Source organism: Somniosus microcephalus, chromosome 6 (genome assembly GCF_052327205.1).
Source record: "Somniosus microcephalus isolate GS21.2 chromosome 6, FLI_Smic_1.0, whole genome shotgun sequence".
Lineage (NCBI taxonomy): Eukaryota > Metazoa > Chordata > Chondrichthyes > Squaliformes > Somniosidae > Somniosus > Somniosus microcephalus.
In genome coordinates this window covers 224,688,749-224,707,589 of record NC_140992.1, presented here as the reverse complement: position 1 = coordinate 224,707,589, position 18,841 = coordinate 224,688,749, and positions in this window count along the sequence as shown.

The following is an 18,841-nucleotide window of genomic DNA, read 5'->3' as shown; positions in this document are numbered from 1 at the left end:
TCAACTGGACAGGCCCCACAGACAGCATTCAAAAGGGAAGTTAGTAATCAGCTGGTTGGTAGGTCCTTTTCCTTCTCTTCTATACCTTTAAGTTGGTAAGTCCTATTAAATAGTGGTGTAATATTATCATCTATTTCGGGGCAGAGGGCCTTCATAACCAGTAATAAGAAATGTAATTAATTACATAGATATGGGTGAACAGGTGATGTGTTACTGTTGCAAAATGTGGGAACTGGTGGACCCCATTGAGGCTCATGGTGATTACATTTACAATAAGTGTTTGCTGCTAGAGCAACTCGGGCTCTGTGTTAAAGAGCTTGAGACACTGCGACACATCAGGGAGGGGTTGAAGTTCCTGGACTCTCTGTTTCAGGAGGTAGTCACACCTATGAAATTAATTAATGCAGATGTAGTCCGTGGTCAGGGACAGGACAGTGTGACTATGAGTGAGGCAGGTACAGGGATCCAGGAGGTAGTGTTGACGGAGACGCAGCCCTTGCTCTTGTCAAGCAGGTTTGAGGTTCTTACTCCCTGTGAGGGTGGGAGCGGGGACTGCAGGGAGGATGAGCAACCTGGCCACAGCACCGTGGAACAGGGGGCCATTCAAGTGGAGGGAGTAAAAAGAAATGTTGTAGTGGTAGAGGGTAGTATCAGTAGGGAGATAGATAGGGTTCTCTGCAGTCAAGAGCGGGAGTCCCGAAGGCTGGGTTGCCTGCCTGGTGCCAGGGTTAAGGACATCTCTTCTGGGCTGGAAAGAAACTTGGAGTGGGAGGGGGAGGATCCAGTTGTCGTGGTCCATGTTGGTACAAATGACGTAGATAGGACAAGGAAGAAGGTTCTGTTAAAGGAGTATGAGCAGCTAGGGGTCAAATTAAAAAACAGAACCTCAAGGGTAATAATCTCTGGATTATTACCTGAGCCACGAGCGAATTTGGCTAGGATACATAAAATTAAAGAGTTAAATGCGTGGCTCAAAGACTGGTGTGGGGAGAATGGGTTTTGCTTCTTGGGACACTGGCACCAGTACTGGGACAGGAGGGAACTGTTCCGTTGGGATGGACTTCACTTGGCCAGTGCTGGGACTAGAGTCCTGGTGAATCATATAACTAGGGATGTATAGAGGGCTTTAAACTAATTAGTGGGGGGGAGGTTTCGAGAGAGCAAATAATAAAAATGACAACGGAGAAAGTCATAGACTTAGGTAGCAGTGGGGGAATTAAAAAACAGAATGTGTCAGGAAGGGACAGAAGGTATGGAGTAAAAGGTAAAGTAGTAAAAGGAGAAAAAACAGGAACTAAGTGTCACAAAACATATTTGAAAGTTCTTTATCTGAATGCACGTAGCATTCGTAACAAAATGGATGAGTTAACGGCACAAATAACTACATATGGGTATGATCTTGTGGCCATTACAGAAACATGGCTGCAGGGTGACCATGACTGGGAATTAAACATACCAGGTTATTTAACAATCAGGAAGGACAGGCAGGAAGGAAGGGGAGGTGGGGTGGCTATGTTAATCATAATAATCATAATCAAAATCAACTTTGTCATTGTTAGTGCACAAGTGCAGTACAACGAAATGTAGGCTTGCGGCTCCTGAGAGTGTACATTTACATTAAGGCATTTAAACATTCAACATACATTTGGCTTGTAATACATTAACATAAACATAACCATAATAAAGTGCATTGGCAGATGTGCAGGCTTTAGAGTTTATTTGTGGAGTTCAGTAGGATGACAGCCCTGGGAAAGAAGCTGTTCCTAAATCTGGTCGTACGGGTGCGAATGCATCTGTAGCATCTCCCAGATGGCAGGAGGGCGAACAAACTGTGGCTGGGGTGGGTAGGGTCTTTGATGATGGTCAATGACCTCCGTAAACAGCGTTTCTGGTATATGTGCTCTCTGGTCAGTAGCCGGGTGCCGGTAATGCGTTGGGCAGTTTTGACTACCCGCTGCAGGGCTTTCCGGTCATAGTAGCTACAGCTGCCATACCATACTGTGATACAGTTCGTCAGGATGCTCTCTATTGTGCAGCGGTAAAAGTTAGAGAGGATCAGAGGTGACAGGTTACATCCCTTCAGCCTCCTTAGGAAATATAGGCGCTGCTGGGCCTTCTTCACCAGAGAGGAGGTATTGAGGGACCAGGAGAGGTCTTCCGTGATGTGGACGCCGAGGAACTTAAAGCTGTCCACCCTTTCCACCACAGCCCCATTGATGTGGATGGGGGTGTGACTTCCGCCTTTAGACTTCCTGAAGTCCACAATGATTTCTTTGGTTTTCTTGATGTTAAGGGCCAGGTTGTTATCGGCACACCACTTCACGAGATGCTGGACCTCCTCCCTGTAGGCTGACTCATCGTTGTTGGTGATCTGGCCTACTACCGTGGTATCATCCGCAAACTTGATGATGGTGTTGGAACCATGAACAGCCACACAGTCATGGGTGGAGAGGGAGTAGAGGAGGGGGCTTAGCACACATCCTTGTGGGGCCCCCGTGTTCAGGGTCAGGTAGGGGGGGGGGGAGGTGTGGTTACCTAATTTGACAGACTGGGGTCTGTTTGTTAGGAAGTCCAGGGTCCAGTTGCAGAGGGAAGTGTTCAGGCCACGAGTGTGGAGTTTGGTGGCAAGCTTGTTGGGGACGATAGTGTTGAATGCTGAGCTGTAATCTATGAACAGCATTCTGATGTAATAAAGGAAGGAATCACTATAATACAGAGAAATGATATTGGGTCAAAGGAGCAGGATCGTGAAACAGTTTGGGTGGAGATAAGTAATAATAAGGGGAAAAACACACTAATGGGCGTAGTCTATAGGCCTCCGAACAGTTGCAACTCTGTTGGACGGAGTATTAATCAGGAAATAGTTGAGGCTTGTAATAAGGGAACAACTATAATTATGGGGGATTTTAACTATCATATTAACTGGACAAATCAAATTGGGCAGAGCAGCCTTGAGGATGAGTTCATTGAGTGTATTAGGGATGGGTTTCTTGAACAGTATGTAACTAAACCGAACAGGGGGCAAGCAACCTTAGATTTGGTCCTGTGTAATGAGACAGGATTAATTAAAAATGTCCTAGTAAAGGATCCCCTTGGAATGAGTGACCATAACATGGTTGAATTCCATATTCAATTAGAGGGTGAGAAGATTGGATCTCAAACAAGCGTGCTAAGCTTGAATAAAGGAGACTATGAAGGTATGAGAGCGGAATTGATTAGAGTGGACTGGGAAAATAGATTAAAGGGTAAGACGGTACATGATCAGTGGTGTACATTTAAGGAGTTATTTTACAACTTCCAAAAAAAAAATATTCCACTGAGGAAAAAAGGGTGTAAAAGAAAAGATAGCCATCTGTGGCAAAGTAAAGTAATTAAGGATAGTATCCGACTAAAAACAAGGGCATATAAGGTAGCCAAATCTAGTGGGAGGATAGAAGATTGGGAAGTCTTTAAAAGACAGCAAAAAGTAACTAAAAGATTGATTCAGAAAGGGAAGATAGGTTATGAAAGTAATTTAGCAAAAAATATAAAAACAGATAGCAAAAGTTTCTATAGTTATATAAAAAGAAAAAGGGTGGCTAAAGTAAATGTTGGTTCCTTAGAGGATGAGACCGGGAAATTAATGGTGGGAAACATGGAGATGGCAAAAACGCTGAACAAATATTTTGTATCAGTCTTTACGGTAGAGGATACTAAGAATATCCCAACACTGGACAAACAGGGGGCTCTGGGGGGGGGGAAGGAGGTAAATACAATTAAAATCACTAAGGAAGTGGTACTTGGTAAAATAATGGGACTCAAGGCGGATAAATCCCCTGGACCTGATGGCTTACATCCTAGGGTCTTGAGGGAAGTGGCGGTAGGGATTGTGGATGCATTGGTAATAATTTTCCAAAACTCCCTGGACTCAGCAAAGGTCCCGGCAGATTGGAAAACTGCTAATGTAACACCCTTATTTAAAAAGGGTAGTAGGCAGAAGGCTGGAAGCGATAGACCTGTTAGCCTAACATCTGTGGTTGGCAAAATTTTAGAGTCCATTATTAAGGAGACATTAACGGGACATTTGGATAAACATAATTTAATAGGACAAACTCAGCATGGTTTCATGAAGGGGAAGTCATGTTTGACAAATTTGCTTGAGTTCTTTGAGGAAGTAACATACAGGGGGGATAAAGGGGAACCAATGGACGTAGTGTATTTAGACTTCCAAAAGGCATTTGACAAGGTGCCACACAAAAGATTATTGCTCAAGATAAAAAATCACGGGATTGGGGGTAATATTCTGGCGTGGGTGGAGGATTGGCTCTCTAACAGAAAGCAGAGAGTTGGGATAAATGGTTCATTCTCAGACTGGCAATCAGTAACTAGTGGTGTTCCGCAGGGGACAGTGCTGGGTCCCCAACTCTTTGCAATCTATATTAACGATTTGGAGGAGGAGACCGAGTGTAACATATCAAAGTTTGCAGATGATACAAAGATGGGACGGAAAGTAGTGAGTGAGGAGGACATAAAAAACCTGCAGTGACATAGACAGGCTAAGTAAGTGGGCAGAGATTTGGCAGATGGAATACAATACTGGAAAGTGTGAGGTTATGCACTTTGGCAGGAAAAATCGTAGAGCAAGTTATTATCTTAATGGCAAGAAACTGGAAAGTACTGAAGTACAAAGGGATCTGGGGGTCCTGGTGCACGAAACTCAAAAAGTTAGTATGCAGGTGCAGCAAGTGATCAAGAAGGCCAATGGAATGTTGGCTTTTATTGCTAGGGGTTGGAATATAAAAACAGGGAGGTATTGCTGCAGTTGTACAAGGTATTGATGAGACCGCACCTAGAATACTGCATACAGTTTTGGTGTCCATACTTAAGAAAAGACATACTTGCGCTCGAGTCAGTACAAAGAAGGTTCACTCGGTTAATTCCGGGGATGAGGGGGTGGACATATGATGAGAGGTTGAGTAGATTGGGACTCTACTCATTGGAGTTCAGAAGAATGAGGCGATCTTATTGAAACATATAAGATTGTGAAGGGGCTTGATCGGGTGGATGCGGTGAGGATGTTCCCAATGATGGGTGAAACTAGAACTAGGGGGCATAATCTTAGAATAAGGGGCTGCTCCTTCAAAACTGAGATGAGGAGAAACTTCTTCACTCAGAGGGTGGTAGGTTTGTGGAATTTGCTGCCCCAGAAAGCTGTGGAAGCTACATCATTAAATAAATTTAAAACAGAAATAGATAGCTTCCAGGAAGTAAAGGGAATTAAGGGTTACGGGGAGCGGGCAGGAAATTGGACATGAGTCTAGGTTCGGAATGGCCGTGGCCCTGTGGGCAGTGGAGTGGGCCCAGGGGCCGTGTAGCCTGGTTCTGCTCCTACTTCTTGTGTTCTAATTCTGTTAGATTTCAGGAGATGGTTTTATTGCTGTTCCTGGCTGGGGTGGAGATTGCCTTTACAGAAGGTAAGTACTGTGGAAAATATAGGGAAAGAGTGATCTCCTGGATGAGTTTCGATCGCCTAGATGGGTCGGAGAGGAATTTCCCAGATTTTTTCTCCCAAATTGGCCATTGGGTTTTATTTTATCTGGTTTTTCGCCTCTCCCGGGAGATTACATGGGTTCGGGTGGGATGGAGAGTGATAGTATATTTGAGGTTAGGATTAGATCAGCCATGATCTTATTGAATGGTGGAGCAGGCTCGAGGGGCCGATTGGCCTACTCCTGCTCCTATTTCTTATGTTTTTATGTAATGTTTGCTTCCTACGATTTGTGCTTCTGCCAGCTTTTGTCTGAAGTCCTCCTGGTCCTGGGGAGGATGTATTTTTGCTGGTAGTGTAGTCTTAAACTTCCTCCCATTCAGCAATTCCGCAGGTGATTTCATGTCTGCTTTCAGTGGTGTTGATCTGAGTGATAGGAGGGCAAGGTCTTGGTCTTCCCCCATCCCACTACTTTTGATGAGAGTTCTCTTGACAGTCTGGATCTGCCTTTCGATGAACCCGTGTCCCCTTGGGAAATGTGGGGATGAGGTTACTATTTTGAACCCATACTTTTCTGCCAGAGCTCTGAATTCACTTGATGTGAACTGGGTTCCATTGTCACAGATTACCTTTTCCGGGATTCCTTGTTCAGCAAACAAGCTCTTTGCAATCCTGGTGGTAGTTGTGGCTCTCAAGTCTTTCATCCTTCTCACAAAAGGAAACTTGGAATAGTAATCTGCCACTATGAGATACCATTCTTGATTGCACATGAAGAGATCTGCCCCAATGGTATGCCATGGTCTTGACGGTATTTCACTAGGTACCATCTCCTCTTTCTGTTGTGCATTTCTGTATTTCTGGCATATACCACATGCAGAGACCATCTGTTCGATATTTTTGTACATGCCTATCCAGTATACAGCTGATCTGGCTCTCCGCTTGCATTTCTCCATTCCCATGTGGCCTTCATGTATGAGATGGAGAAGTTGTGTCTGCATCGTCTTTGGCACGATGATCCTCGATCCAGCAAGGAGAATACCGTGTTCTACTGCAATATCGTCTTTAATCGTCCGGTATTGACGAATTGTCGTCTGTACCTGCTGGATTCTCTCCGGCCACCCCTGTATTAATTGTTGTGTGAGTAGTTGCAATTCCTCATCTTTGCTAGTCTCATCTCTGATTTGACTGAGCTTTGTAGGGGTAACATTCACTAGGTGGTGGATTTTTACTGTTAGGCCCTCCACCTCGTGTTTCTCATATGGTGACAATCGAGACAACGCATCTGCTAGCACCATTTCCTTTCCTGGCTTATATTTAAGCGTGAAGTCATAGCTTTGGATCCTTAGAAGTAGTCTTTGCAGTCTTGCAGGCGCTTTGCACAGATTCTTCTTATAGATCTGTTCCAGTGGACAATGGTCACTCTCTATTGTAAATCGCCTGCCATACAGGTATGTATGGAATTTCTCGCATCCGTACACTACTGCTCATAGTTCTCTTTCTATGTTGGCGTATCTCGTCTCGGCTGACGTCAAGGCCTTTGATGCGAAAGCTATCGGCTTTCCTTCCTGCACCAGAGCTGCCCCTAGTCCTCTGGTAGAAGCGTCTACTTGCAGAGTGACTGGTTTTCTTCTGTCATAATATGACAGGCTTGTTTCTTTGCACAATAGTTCTTTAAGTTGTTTGAAATTCCTTTCGTGTGATTCAGACCACTGGTATTCGGCATCTTCTTTCAATAGCTCTCTCAGATTTGTTGTATGTTCCAACATGTGTGGGATGAAAGAATTTATGTATTGGACCAAGCCGAGGTAACTCCTCAGCTTTTTCTTATCTTTGGGTGGTTTCATTTCAGCAATCACCGCAATCTTCTCTGGACTTGGCTTGACTCCCTCTGGTGTATAAATCATACTGAAGAATTGGCATTCCTTGACTTTAACTATGCACTTATCTGCATTTAACTTGATGCCAGCCTTTCTGGTACGCTCCATGGCCTCATGTAGGTGCATGTCATGGTTTCTTTCATCTGCTCCATAGATCTGAATATCATCAGCTATTCCTATAGCTCCTCCACAGCCTCTGTATGTCTCGTCTACTTTCTGTTGAAAGATATCTTGACTGACCTTTAACCCGAATGGTAGCCTCAGGAATTTGTAACGCCCAAATGGTGTGTTGAATGTTGTCAGTGTTGTTGATTCCTCATCCAACTTCACGTTTCAATATCCATTTCTGGCATCTAGTTTTGAGAAAGCCTTGGCTCCTGCCAGTGATGGCGTAATCTCCTCTAGCGTTGGGGTGGGATAGTGGTCCCTCTTTATCGCCTGGTTTAGATCTTTGGGGTCCAAACATATTCTGAGACGCCCGTTTGGCTTTTCTCGTACCACAATTGAGTTTACCCAGTCTGTGGGTTCAGTGACCTTTACGATCACTCCCTTTTCTTCCATCTCCTTTAGCTCTCTTTCAAGCTTTGTCTTCAGCTTGATGGGTACTTTTCATGGAGCATGGATAATGGCCTTTACCTCTGGATCGATGATGATGTGGTATTGGAAATCTCCGAAACATCCCACTGTATCATCGAAACATTCCGGATACATGTCTATCAAGTCTTTTTTACTCTTGATTTGTGGGCGGTTCTCCAGTGGGGTGTTGCTGTCTATCTATCTCAACTTCTCGCAGCTGTTTAATCCCAGGATCGCTGGCCCCTCAGTGTCGGTGACATAGAACATGCAGTTGATGTTCTTTCTTTTATGTGTCCCTTTGATAAAGGTTATTCCGAGTTGTTTAATCTCACCCCCCCCCGTATGCTGTCAGCGTGACATTACTTGCCTTTAAACAACCATTTTTCGGGTAGCCATCTTCTCTCAGGTTTTTGGGAAAGATCTGCTGGTACAGTCTCAATGGGGGAATGTTGCTCTGAGCCCCTGTGTCCAGCTTCAACTTTAAGTTGATGGTTGTGGGCCGACCTTTGACCTTTTTTTTTATTTGGATGATGGTGTGCAATTCTCTCCTCGGAGTATTTTCCGCTCTGGACATCTCATGAAGCTGTATCTTTATGGTTTCGATGTTTAGTGCATTGTCGTGATCATCATCATCATCCTGCTCATCCATGGCATAGATATTGTGTTTCTTTCTCTGGTTCTGCTGTCCGCCTTTGTTTTTGATGTATGTTCCTTCTTTCTTCGTTCTACACCTCTTTTCCCAGTGGTTTAGTTTGCCACATGCATTGCAGCTTGTTCCATATGCTGGACATTTCCTCTTGTCTGTGTAATTGTGCGGTGTTCCACAGTTTCTGCACGTTTCCCCCATTGTCATGTGCATGTCTTTGTGTGTTGTACTTTTCTCTCACTGCATCCACTCTGTTGTCCGTCTCAGAAGCCATCCGCATGTCAGCCGTTTGAGAAATCAGCTTTTTCATTTGCTGCTTCATGAGCTCTCGCAGTATCTATATCCTCTGTTATTCCGAGCTTTTCTTTTCCTATCAGGGCTTTTTGTACCTCTACATGCGCTGACCCCCATATCAGCTGGTCCACAAGCCTTTCCTCCATTTCCTTAAATTCACACTTGCTGGCTTCATTTCTCAGCCTTGTCAGGAAATTGTCAGCTGTTTCACCGGGTTCCTGTCTTAGACTCTGGAATTTGTATCTGTGTATACGGTGATTGGATTTAGGCTCTAGATGGTTGCTGAATTTATCAAAAATTGGCGCAGGGTTTTCTTTTTCCTCTTCAGTCAAACTCCAGCTATTATACAAATCGAGGCCTTTTTCTCCTGTCCACAACAGAATGTAACTAACCTTTTCCTCGTTGGTAGTACCCTTCAGGAAGCTTTTGAATGTAAGCTCACATTTCTGTTTGAACTTGCGGAATGCTTCTACTATATTGTCAGCTTCCCAGTTCATGAGGGGTTGCATTTGCAGTCAGTGCAGCGGCAGCCGTCATTTTACTTCCCCGTACGATTCAATCTCAATCAACGCAGACACCGGCACTCACAAGCAGCTCATAAAATCACTTTTCGTCTTGTTCGTTTAGTACAATTTGTACTCACTTATACCGCTGCCACCATGTTGTGTCTTGTGTTCTTATACTATAAATAATAGACACTTTTAGCTCATTTTAGTTACTGCTTTTACTTAGCTGTATTTCTGCTTTGTTTCTGTGCTGCCGCATGGTGCGGAGTGATACAAGATGTCCGACGCTGCACTGTGCACTGCCCGTGCACAGTGTGCCACATAGCAATATAACTACACCATACCAAAGTAGTTCCATTTAACGATGTGATACTATATAACAATGTAACAGGACGTATTGGAAAAGCTGGTGGGGGGGTGGTGGGAGAAATTGGGAGGCCAGGGATGGGTGAAGATTGGGGTCCAGAGCAGAGGGGAGATTGGAGACCAGAGGGAAGTTTGGAAGGGTCAGAGTCAGAGGATGAGATCGGGGGGTGGGGGGGAAGATCGGATGGGTCGGGAGGCAGGGCAGATCAGAAGGGTTGGGGTGGGGGGGGGGGCGGAGATCAAAAGGGTCGAGGGTGGGGCAAGGGGTTCCGATCATGAGCGATGGGTGAAGCACTTAAACTGGATCCAGCAGGTAAGTAAGTGGAAAGGCACTTACCTCCTCGATCCAACAGTCCTCGTCTCCCTTTATCTGCCGGGTTTTCCGTGACCCGGGAAACCTGGCCGGCCAGGTTTAAATTTAAAATGGTGGTTAATTCTGAAGCAGCAGCCTCATTATAATATTTAAATGACCAACCCACCTCCTGTGAGTGCGTTGGTTGCCCACCCCCGCGAGTGGGTTGCTTGCCCGCCTCCTGCGAGTGGGTTGCCCGCCTCTTGCGAGTGGATTGCCCGCCTCCTGCGAGTGGATTGGTTGCCCGCCTCCTGCGAGTGGATTGGTTGCCCGCCTCCTGCGAGTGGATTGGTTGCCCGCCTCCTGCGAGTGGATTGGTTGCCCGCCTCCTGCGAGTGGATTGGTTGCCCGCCTCCTGCGAGTGGATTGGTTGCCCGCCTCCTGCGAGTGGATTGGTTGCCCGCCTCCTGCGAGTGGATTGGTTGCCCGCCTCCTGCGAGTGGATTGGTTGCCCGCCTCCTGCGAGTGGATTGGTTGCCCGCCTCCTGCGAGTGGGTTGGTTGCCCGCCTCCTGCGAGTGGGTTGGTTGCCCGCCTCCTGCGAGTGGATTGGTTGCCCGCCTCCTGCGAGTGGATTGGTTGCCCGCCTCCTGCGAGTGGATTGGTTGCCCGCCTCATGCGAGTGGATTGGTTGCCCGCCTCATGCGAGTGGATTGGTTGCCCGCCTCCTGCGAGTGGATTGGTTGCCCGCCTCCTGCGAGTGGATTGGTTGCCCGCCTCCTGCGAGTGGATTGGTTGCCCGCCTCCTGCGAGTGGATTGGTTGCCCGCCTCCTGCGAGTGGATTGGTTGCCCGCCTCCTGCGAGTGGATTGGTTGCCCGCCTCCTGCGAGTGGATTGGTTGCCCGCCTCCTGCGAGTGGATTGGTTGCCCGCCTCCTGCGAGTGGATTGGTTGCCCGCCTCCTGCGAGTGGATTGGTTGCCCGCCTCCTGCGAGTGGATTGGTTGCCCGCCTCCTGCGAGTGGATTGGTTGCCCGCCTCCTGCGAGTGGATTGGTTGCCCGCCTCCTGCGAGTGGGTTGGTTGCCCGCCTCCTGCGAGTGGATTGGTTGCCCACCTCCTGCGAGTGGATTGGTTGCCCGCCTCCTGCGAGTGGATTGGTTGCCCGCCTCCTGCGAGTGGATTGGTTGCCCGCCTCCTGCGAGTGGGTTGGTTGCCCGCCTCCTGCGAGTGGGTTGGTTGCCCGCCTCCTGCGAGTGGGTTGGTTGCCCGCCCCCGCCAGAACCGGAAGTGGGTGGATTGGGGCGGGTTGGGGGTTACATTCTCCCTGACATTCTGCAGACTACGCTGAGTCATTTCAATATAAATATTTTGGAAAAGAACATTGAAATCAAGGACTTGACAATGAAGTAAAATTTTATATAAATTGCAAACTGTTAGGCAGAGCTATTCATTCCAATGGAAAACAGCCTACTGCTGACCTACATGCAGGCGCTCATCAAGGCTGAGCCAAGAGGGAGAATGACAACTTCTGTTTGAAAGTCATAGCATGGATGCTGATAGAATTGGAGCTTTTATCAATTAAAATATGCTTGAGTCGTGTTTTAGCTTGCCACATTTGGAAGTTAGCAGTGCCAGTTAAAACACCAGCATAGGCGTGGCAAAGGCACAGAGACCTAGAAATTGCTGCACCCATTTTTAGGGAGCTAAACAGGCACATAAGCCTCCAACATTGTGCGCCTTCCGCCCGCCCTCATTTTGAGCTGGAAATGCAGCGCCCACCACATTAGGTCAGGCGTCAAAAGCACACAGCAGAATTATGGAAAACATCAAATTACTTATTTAAATAAGGGTCCTGCGCATTTTGGACAGAAGGATCCATGCTCGGCACGAAGCCTTAACACAAGTTGGAGCCCACCCCCTGCGCACCTGTTTTTGTGTGAGATTGAATTTCTAGGCCAGAGGTTTTACCATGGATATTACAGAGGATCTTCTGAAGTAATTCTTCCTTTTGGATTCATCACCTAATGGGATTGCATCTATATTTTAAGAACAGAGAGATCTTGATAGAATCCACAAAGGACTATGAGCAAGAAGAATCAATGGAGACTACTTTGCAGCTACTGATGCTTTACCTGGATGAAATTAAGGTTGACAATAAGGTTCCATCTCATAACTTAGACATGGCTCCAGCATGCTCTTCACTTCCTTGATCTTGATTTCCATCAAAACACACCCTGGCGTATCATCTTGCTGTCCAATGGAGGCAGGAGTTCCCAATGGAAATGAGCCATTTTACTGACATCGGGACTGGAGATAACTTTTACGGCCTGGAAGAAATGGTACTCCACATGTACATAGAATGTTAGAGCTTACTGTTCCCTATTTTGCTCCTCAACTTCTTGTTCCATTTTAGTCCCACACTCCTGATCTTTGGCCACATGGTCCGGTGGCATGGTAAGCAGGAGGACCTTCCTGTGGGTCTGCTCATGGGCCTGGCTAAAACAGTCATCCACAGATGCAGGATGCGTGGGCCCCACGGGGAGGGCTGCTCTGACTGCCTGCCGCTCTTCCGCGGTCTTGTCCACGCGCGGGTAGCCCTGGAAAGGCTCGAGGCCTTCTGTGACCAGTGGGCAGCGCAGAACATTCATCATATAATTGATCAAAATAACAAAACACTGATTTGGCTCACATTAAGCTTCTTTTAGTTTGATTGGACCTCAGTTAGATTATTTTTAGTGGTACCCTCCTAAAGGGGGCACTTGCGGTACTGATTTCTGTCTGGTGACATTGGGGTTCCCACTGCCACCTCTACTGGTTCAATTGAATTAGGCACAACTTGGATGTGTGGTACTTCGATGCGCAGAGCCATCACTTGTACGTACTACTTTATATATCAGTTATGTTTTGAAAGTTTTCATGTGGATCACGAAAATACAGAAGTGAAAGCATCTGAAAGCTATCAAAGTTGGGCTCAATCACCTTAACAGGGAAGTTGTGTTTTCGCATATTGACAAAGTTCTTTCAAAATACATGGCTCATGCTCTCTTTAACAATCATGAGGATGAGAGTGTTCAAGGACTACACTGTCAAGCAATGCAACTGTGCCTGAATGGATTCTACTGTCATGAACACCCTCATTACAAAATATGGGGCTAGCCTTACATATCACCCTAGTATAATCAACGTGCTGTACAATCAATTGTAGTCAATTGCTTAGCTGCACATGCAGTGTCACTTTCTATCTTCATTCTGGCTTCACGCAACAGCCAAGTGACTTTGCCCCATCTATGTAAGCAACATATTTTGTTTGTCAAGTACCATTAGTGACATGAGTAGTGAAGGAGATAAGCTGAAGAGTAACTAGTTCTTAAGTGAGCATTATGCTGTGTAGTATGTTGCCAAATTCTGATGCTGCATTGTTTAATTTATAAATAAATATTGTACAAGTTTGGTTTGGTGTGATATTTCCAGGTTTGAATTGATTGACAGAGTGGGAAACCTGTGTAAATTCTGGTGTGTTGTGTTACTTACCACTGATAACCAAAGCCTATGCAACTGTACGCTATACACTCCCAGATTTCATAAGGAACATGACTCACTCAAGGGGAGTCTAGTACAAATCTTCAAAGAAAAAGCAGTGTTTTAGAGCCTGAACATTACCATTCCTCACCCTGATGAGTACAAAGTTCACAAAAAGAAACTACTGAGAATGGTAAATTGTTGTGTCACAATCACACAGCTATTGTGGCAATTAACAAGAAAAATGGCTCTTGGTTCTGGGAGTAGAAACATCAAACTGCACTTGAGGCCCTAAAGAACCAATTAATGAAGAATACAGTGATTTTGATGAAGTCCAAATGACTGAAATTAAATGGATGCAAGTCCACACGGAGGCCACATTTGTTCAAAGACGCCCATTTCAAGATAAGGAACGTAAGCTGCTTTTGTATTGTTCTTTTTCCGCCAGCTGCCAATGTAAGTGTCTTGTGCAATTGATGACAGCTAAAGCCAAACACACTAGATATTTTTAAAACTGGCAGACTGCAAGGCCCATTCTTTACTGGGCCACCCCAACTACCGACAGTCTTTCTCTGACCAGTAACCACATGGTTCCCACAACAACATGATCGGGTCATGACACAACTTCACAATGTCATCACGTATACATGTGCGATGATTCCCTATAGTGGCATCATAACATCACTTGCTGCTGATGTCAAAAAGCCAGTACTTGTGCACTTAAGACATAAATGCAGCAGAGTGATACAGCTAGGTTGCTCTTGCAAAGCCTGGCCTGCAACATTGAAGCAACTAAAGGCAGTTAAACAATGTTACTCTCAAACAGAAAGCAAAGTTTGAACCATTATGTGGAGCTAGGCACACTTTCATTTATACCTCTATGGTGCTCTGCTTATAACGATCACTGATCACTAACACGAAATGTTAGAGCACATTTACAACAACCAAAATCAAAACCATTAGCTTGCATAGTTTCAAGGTTGTCCACAAAGTAGGTGAAAATAATCCAACAGGCTTTATGTCAAGACATCATTCTGATCAAAACATGCTAACAGTGGAATCGAAAAAATTACAAAATATATTAATTTAACTGCCACCAATGCAATCTGCTAAACAATGAGTCTGAAGGAAATCGAATGTGAGAAAATGAGTGATCCTATAGTGCAGTCATTGGTAGACTCAATCAAAATTAGGAACTGATCTTAAACTAGCATCACTGAAAACAAAGGGATAGATATGGAAACACTTGAGCATTTTTCAATTAATGCCAGGATTTAACAACTTTAATGGCATTCTTCTATGGGGATCTGGATTCTAATTTTTCATGCAGATGTGAGCATTAGCCTTAACCCCATAGGAAACCAATGCAAAGTAAAAACAAAATAATTATTTTGAGTAAAGGTCACATCTTTGTGTCTTTTCTACCCTTCTGATTCTAGTTTTTTAGATAACATATTCTAGATCACTGCCAAAGTTGAGCCTTGAACTTGCATTTATAGATAAAGCCTTTCCCATGCTCAGGACACCCCAAAGTATGAATTCCAGAGTATCTTCACTAACCTTGATATCTTGAAAACCTTTCAGTAACATGCCCAGGATAATGAACAGGAATACTTTTCTGTCAATTACTTTATTCATTTGGATTAGCCTGCGCCTCCATGGGATAACTTCTCCCATCTATGAAAAGCAGCTGAGCATCACAGGGCTGGATTTTCCCAGCTGAGGCAGGTTAGCGTCGGGAGAGGTAGTTGACGGGTTCCAGTCCCGCTCCCGGCTGCAGCTGCTCTGCTGATACAATTTTGCGATAATTAGGCTTGTTAAGTCTTCGGTGCGCATTGCCTGGCCCAATCACTAGGTGCGGGTCTGTTCAGCTCCTCTGATGACGCGTTTGCTGCCGGTGTATTTAAGGGGGCCATGTCCACATTTGCTCTCACTTCTATTTCCACACTCCTGAGTGCTGCTTGATAGCAAAATGACTGCACAGAGACAGAGGGCTGCACCACGCTTCAACGATGACTCCATCCATGTTCTTGTGCAGGGAGTCAGAGGACACAGGGAGGCTCTGTTCCCTGAGAATGGAAGGAGGAGACCTCCTCACCAGGCCAAGGTGTAATGATCAATAACATGTCATTCTGGAGTGGTACACTAGATGGAGCCGTAGAGCTGTATATTTAGTTGTATGTGTTTAAGACTACACTACCCAAGATGCACTAGGCTACCCAGAAGGCAGTAGTCAAGATGGCTGCCTGCACTCAGAAGCACACATGCTGAATCTCTACAGATGCTGTACCTAGAGAACGTGTACTGAATAAATGACTAGCTAGAAGCTAGCTGTGTTCATAATAAGAATGTCTAGTTATTAATGAACATAACACAAGGTAGCCTGGCTGCAAATAGCTGAGGAGGTCACTGCAAGGTCTGTTGTAGTTCGCACCTGGGTGCAATGCAGGAAGAGGTTCAATGATCTCCTGCGTTCAGGAAAAGTGAGTATAAAAGCACACTTACCTTTATGCTGCTGTGCTCGTCATCACATCCCCATCACTCTGCATTGCCAACCCTACTCCTGCACATCCTAACTCACCCCTACATCGATTGCACCATGACCCATCCCTATCTCCCAAATCATATCCCCATCTTACTATGCACCCCTCATACTCACCCTCAATGTTATGCAATGACAACAACTAACTCAAAAGGAGGCAACTTGGTATTGGCACCCCACTCCATCATAGTCTCCCTCTAAGCATCTATCCTATCCACTCTTTATGCTCATTCCATCACTCTCACTAAAACAGCACTTCTTTCCCACATTGCAGGAAAAGAAAGCACACAATAAGGAGAGGGAGAGAACAGGAGGAGGATCACCATCACTCGCTGATCTCACCAGCGCTGAGGAGGCAGCTCTGGAGATTGCAGGAGAAGTTGAGCAGCCTGAAGTGGGGGGTGGAGAGAGGAGCTCATTAGAACCTGGCGAAAGAATGATTTTCCAGACATCTTATTTTGCAATCATGCGTGACTCAATTGGGATCTGATGTCAATAGGAATTGAATGCTAATCATGTGCACAATGGGATGTGTCTGCAGTCCACATTTCATATGTCTAACTCATGTCTTTACTCTCCCACTGGACCATCAAGAGCCCCTCCCCCACTGTCCCGAAGGAAGAGCAGGAGCACTCCTCAGAGGATGCTCCAGCCTCTGAGGGAGCAACATCAGCAGAAATGAGTGCACCCAGCACCAGCGCAGAGACGCACACCTTGGTGGGTCCTGTGCGAGATAGAGTTGAGTTGTCGGTTGGTGTATCACAAGTCATATGTGAGCAAGATCAGATGGTGGAGACAAGGACAGCAGTGGAGACTCATCGGAGGCCGCAGGAGTCTCCTAGCTCTGCTGAGCTGCATGCAGATGCTGAGTCTCGGGGGCCATCCAGGAAGAGGGCGATCCTGGAGCTTCAGGAACAAGCTCAGGAGGCTCTGACAGGGTTTGCAACCACGATGACTGTGAGTGTGCAGAGCATGGAGGAGTCCATCCCAAATATGAGCATGCACTGGTAATTGCAGGTTCTGCCATGGAAAGGATGGCCACCTCCATGGAGGACATAAATCACCAGACTCAGGAGAACATGGTAACACTTCTAAATAGATGGTCATCTATGGAAGATATGATAGCAAAATACTGCGGATGCTGGAAATCCGAAATAACAATAGAAAATGCTGGAAAAACTCAGCAGGCCAGGCAGCATCCGTGGAGAGAGAAACAGAGTTAACGTTTCAGGTCAATGACCCTTCGTCCGAACTGGAAAAAAGCAGGAAATGGAAAGCAAGTTTAGGGGCTGGGAAAAGGGGGAGGGGATGAAAGAACAAAAGGGAAGGTCAGTGATAGGATATAAAGCAGGAGAGATTAAGAGACATTAAGAGATATTCAAGGCAAGAGGAGGTGGTAATGGGACAGGTTAAGGAACAAAGGATGGCTTTAGACGAGGTGTGAATTGCGCTGGCAGAATGAAGGACAGCTGCCATTTGGGAGGGAAGAAAAAAAGGGGGCCAAACAAAAAGTGTGGATAAAAAAAAGCTAGAAAATTTCATTCACTTTGCTTCCAATTTCCACCCTTCCCTCACCTTCACATGGTCCATCTCGAACTCTTCCCTTCCTCGACTTCTCCATCTCCATCTCTGGGGATAGGTTATTGGCAAACATTCACTACAAGCCCACTGACTCCCACAGCTACCTGGACTACACTTCCTCCCACCCTGCCTCCTGTAAGGACTCGATTCCATTCTCCCAGTTTCTCCATTTCTGCTGCATCTGCTCAGACGATGCCACTTTCCATACCAGTGCTTCCGACATGTCTTCCTTTTTCCTCAACCGAGGATTCCCCTCTACTGTGGTCGACAAGGCCCTCTACCGTATCCGTTCTATCTCCCGACTTCTGCCCTCACCCCTGCCCCTCCCTCCCGGAACCACGATAGAGTTCCCCTTGTCCTCACCTTTCACCCCATCTATGACGACCTGCACCCATGGGAAACCAGCCAGATTGACAAAGCTGAGCGCCCGCTTGGGAACACTGGCTTCATCAGTGGAAAAGTGGATGTAATCAGCGGACTTGGCAAAGAGGGCATCAGAGCCTGTGTGATGCATCTATGGGAGGCTGACTGGGAGTTGCTGCTGATGTCTGCTGCTGATCCCTGGAAGGAACTTGACGCAAAGAAGTTGAGAGCGGTGGTGACTTTAAAAGCCACTGGTAAGGGGTGTCCACCCGCTCCTCTGGGCTGCAGGTCCTGATCGAGCATTGTGCAAATGTCTGCGACTAACGCTTGCAAAAGTCTCAGCCTCCTTTGGCACTGCTGCTCAGTCATGTTGAGGAAGCTTATCCTCTTGCCTGTAAACCCTGTGTTGAGGGTATCTCCTGTGGCACAGTGCAGCCCAGCGCTGATGGCCTCTGCCCTGTGCAGCATCAGGTGGTTGAGAAGGTTGGCGCTCTTGCTGTTGGTGCTGCTGGTGTACCTGGTTCTGTTGCTGCTGCGGCTGATCCTCTTCAGATTCTGAGGACCAGGGTGAGAGAGTATAAATTGTTCCCATTCTGCTGTTATATATGGCAGGTGAGGATGAGATGTTATCAGCAGTCAGTCAATGGGGAGAGAGGTTATTCCAAAGAGGTGACACATAGAGTTTACACACACTTACAGCCTCAATAAAGATCAAATGTGTCTTCCAAAGCCTGAAATCAGCAACCTCTGACATTTGAAAGTGAACAGATGTGAGAGTTTAGCTTATATACTGCAGTTGCAGCTGTGAACTA